Source organism: Fukomys damarensis, unplaced genomic scaffold (assembly GCF_012274545.1).
Source record: "Fukomys damarensis isolate Sample0158 unplaced genomic scaffold, DMR_v1.0_HiC HiC_scaffold_10, whole genome shotgun sequence".
Lineage (NCBI taxonomy): Eukaryota > Metazoa > Chordata > Mammalia > Rodentia > Bathyergidae > Fukomys > Fukomys damarensis.
The window spans coordinates 39347112-39351171 of NW_022900922.1; the positions used below are offsets into that span (position 1 = coordinate 39347112).

At 49.1% G+C, this 4060-nt stretch overlaps 1 non-coding gene across 1 annotated transcript; it reads right to left on the bottom strand.

The window, feature by feature from the left end:
• Nucleotides 1–3264: 3264 nt before the first annotated feature.
• Nucleotides 3265–3346, bottom strand: Trnas-gcu. Its single transcript has one exon. It is a non-coding gene; the product is annotated as a tRNA-Ser (tRNA).
• Between the last annotated feature and the right edge of the window lie 714 nt (nucleotides 3347–4060).

A 4060-nucleotide genomic window follows, 5' to 3' on the forward strand; every position in this document is an offset into this window, starting at 1 on the left:
GCGGAGGCAACTGGGAAGCGAGCGCGCAGGTGGAATCCGAGCGCCGAAGTCACGGTGCCCGCGGTGGCGGAAACTGCTGCTCTGGGTATTCCTGCCCTCGCGATGAGCCACCAGAGACAGAGCACAAACGCGGAACAGCAGCCCATCTCCGCGCGCCTCCGTCCCCGTACCTCCTTTCTGGAAAAAGCCTGAGAGAATGCTTTCCCGGTGCCCGGACCCTGGCGGTGGGGGGGGGGGCAGCCGCAGGAGACGCGGCATCCGGGCGCCTCAGCGCCTGCATCTCGCCGTAGTGTGCGCAGGCGCGAGGCGAGCAGGAAACTGGCGTGCGAGGTGCGGGCCGTTGGGGTGTGCGTACACCTGCCCGCCCGCCGCAGCCCAGCCTGCTGTAGCCGCTCCGGGGCCGCGAGCGCGGGACGCCATGAAGGTGATTGCCGTTATCTGCTGCAAACGTGTACTAATAAAACCCTTTTAAATTAGCATGCCCTAGGCGTATTTTTGAAAGGGTCCGTTCCCTGTTCCCTGTCCTTTTTCGGTCTCTGTACGGATAACTCGCATTTTAACTTTTCCTTTCTGAGAAGCTTTAAGTCATGAGAACACTTCTCCCAAGTGTGTAAACATTTCTTACCCAGGGGTTTGTGAATGGCCTTCAGTGAACTGCTACACCCAATGAAGTTGAACATTTAACTTTTTTGTTATGTGACAGTCTCACTCTCCCAGCCACTATCAGGCACTTTCCCCAAACCAACAGGCAATTCTTAAATTCTTGTAGACATTTATGCTGTTTGGTATGTATTTCTCCACTGTATTTAAAAATGAATGCATAAGCTCACAAGTCATGATTTACAAGTGTGATACGCCTTACTGTTCAGCAGATGACCGCGTTGTTTTAAATCCTTCCCAGGACTATCGAGTCAACATGTGAACACCTAGGTCTACCTTTTCTTTTTAGTGGCTATACAGCACCTCAGTTAAGTACCCTGGCACGTTTCCAAACTTCTGATAGTGCAAATATTAAAATGAGCATTCTTAGACATATATTTTATTTTTTCATTTCTATAGGATGGCTTTTTTTTTTTAGAAAAACCGTTGAGGTAGAGATCATATTGCCAAAGTACCCAGAGTAGTATTTATCATGAATCTCACTGTGTCAGTATCCTCACTTGTATGGCCCTTTACATGCCTTTGGAAGGTGTTGCTCTTTATAAAAAGTATTTGTAGAATTTGCAAACTTTGTGTATGTATATGTATATATATATATATATATATATATATATATAAAATAAGAAAACCATTTTTTTTGTGTATATATATATATATATATATATATATATATATATATATATAAAATGGGAATTTTTTTATATATTGGAAATTAGTTGATATAGCTGCCTCTCTGTACTCCAGTGTTATCCTCACATACATCAGACGGGCCTTCGAGTGTTTTATAACATCTCTTTCTTTATTTTAAAAAGGCTGCTAAATTGGGCAAGCTTCAGTCTCCACAAAACCAGAATTTGTGGGGCCCTAGAGATGAACCCTGGTGGCTGAGTTATATTCTGCAAGTTGGGCTCTGCAGCCGCCTGAGGCCAGACCAAGCTCCCTACTAGAACTGTTGTCCAGTTTGTATCTCAACACAGTTATTTATCTTCATTGCCCTTATGTCACTGGTTCCATGGTGTAATGGTTAGCACTCTGGACTTTGAATCCAGCAATCTGAGTCCAAATCTTGGTGGGACCTCTTGGAAGAGTACACTTTAGAGCACCTGACAAAACTCGTTCCTCCAGTCAGTGGTGACCTCTGACCACTGGCTTGTGAGGGCAGAGGTAAGAAAGGACCCCAGAGTTTAAATTAGAGGGGGAAATCCAGCAGGAAAGGAACAAGGAAGTACCCCTGTAGTGTACAAATTTCTCCTGTGAACCTAGTGGCAACTTTCAGATTTCCTTCTAATCGAGTTCTGCTCTCATCAAGTTGAAACCCATTAAACCATAAATATTTCATTAGCTCACATTATGAATTACCTCTGGTTACAAAGAGAGCTGCACCGAGTTAGGTTTACCAAGCTTTTGAAACAGCCTTTGGATTCCAATAGTGAGCTCTTAATACTGTGTGTATGTGGTCATGATGGTCCTGATTTAATGGTGCAGGGAAATCCTTTCTTGGCCATACTGACCCAGCAGATGGGGCCCTGCCTTCTTTCCACTTTCCTGCTGCTCCTGTGATGAAGTGTCATCTGCAGTACTCCCCCTTCCTGAGCAGCCAGACCAGTCCCTTACCTGTGTGGAGTGCTTATAACCTGGCCTTCCTCCAGGCACTACTGCATCCAGCTGTGACCAGTTTCTCATACATCCCAAAGTCCCGGCCATCTTCCTGGAGCTTTTGAAGTGACAGAGGGTAGGGCCCATTCTCAAAGATAAAGGCAAATTTAATGGTGTGCACACTACAATCATATCCACTGTCAGACATGCACTTGTCTTTGATCAAAGCCAAAAGCTTGGATTTCAGACAAACCTCCCAATTTAGGTCACATTAAAGCCTGACTGAGTGGGTAACCTGGCTGCCCAGGGCCAGCTGCCATGGAGGAAGGGGCAGTCTGGGGATACCTGAGCTGCATCTCCTGGAACCCAAACCCTCAGGAAGCCCAGGGGTTCCTGGACTGTGGGATTCAAGGACTCCATCCTTGACCAAAATTCCTCAGGCCCCAGATTCCTCTCGACTAGTTCCCACCCTTGGTCCATCCAGCCCTGTTTTAGCAAGAATCTGGATTCCCCTCCTTGATATCCTTGATGCCTTAATAATTCTCCATCCAAGGACTTCTTACCCTACCCATTAGCTAGAAACTCCCAGCTGCTCCTGTTGCCTTTGGATTTGAGTCCAGCCTCTCTCTTCCTAGTTGCAATAGCCTTGAATAAAGCTTTCCCTGCCTGTTTAACTCCACTCCATACAATGTTTCTTTAAAACTATCCTCAAAGAAGAGGTCCAACTCAGGACTGGAGGATATGGTCAGCTGCCTAGAGAAGACATATCTAGACCAGAGGCCTGGGAAACTAATGGTAGACAGTCTCCTGAGAAAATGAAAACAGACTTTAAAATCTATGCAAATCAATAAATGGTACACAACACATAAATAAAACGAAGGATTTTATGGGCTAGAGGGCTCCCACCTGGGGAAAAGGAGATCCCAGACCCTCGAGTCAACCCCTGGTAGGGAAGGGTCTGCCTGCCTGACCGCAACACAGAGGGGTAAAAAAAAAAAACCTGAGTGACGACGAGGGTGGGATTCGAACCCACGCGTGCAGAGCACAATGGATTAGCAGTCCATCGCCTTAACCTCTCGGCCACCTCGTCACGCACACCACTTAGCCTTTTGACGATTGCTCCCCACAGTGGTTCCCAGCAGCGTCTACTCGCCGCCACCCGCCGTTCTTGCTCTGGTTACTCCCGACTGGTTCCTCGGCACCACGCCTGGCCGGGTGTTGGAAGCACGCGTCACAGCGGACAGGACAATGCAAATGACACAGGTCCAACGGGAAAAAACCACCTCGCCTCGGCAGCACGCGCTGCGTGGACCCTCGCTGAGCCGTGGACTCAGTCGCCGCCCTGCGCTCCCGGACACCGCGCTCCTGTGAGTTCCGAATTGGAAAACCCCAGAGACCCTGATTTTGGAAGTAGCAGAGAAGCACAAAAAACCAGCACTGGGTTCTCTTGGGTTGGTCTCTAAAATACGTCGGTTAGCTTCTAAGTGCCTTCATACCTCTCTGGGGCTCGAAATCGATCTGTCTGCAACCTGCACATCCAGCCACCGGTGAAAACGTGGTTGGAGAAAAGTAGGAAAACCAAGCGCCCTGGACCTGGGTTCCCCTCGCCCTGGGAGCCACTTACCCCGGGAGGGAGCCAGGTTTGGCCACTCCAGATCCGCCGAGGCTCGCGGGTCCCCTCGCGCATCCTCTGAGCCGGACGGGATCCGCAAGGTCTGTCTTCTCGGCTCCGCGGCTGCCTGTTCCATCCGTGAGCTCCGCTCGGCCTGCTATCGCGCCGCAGAGGTGGCTCAGTGCGGGCGCG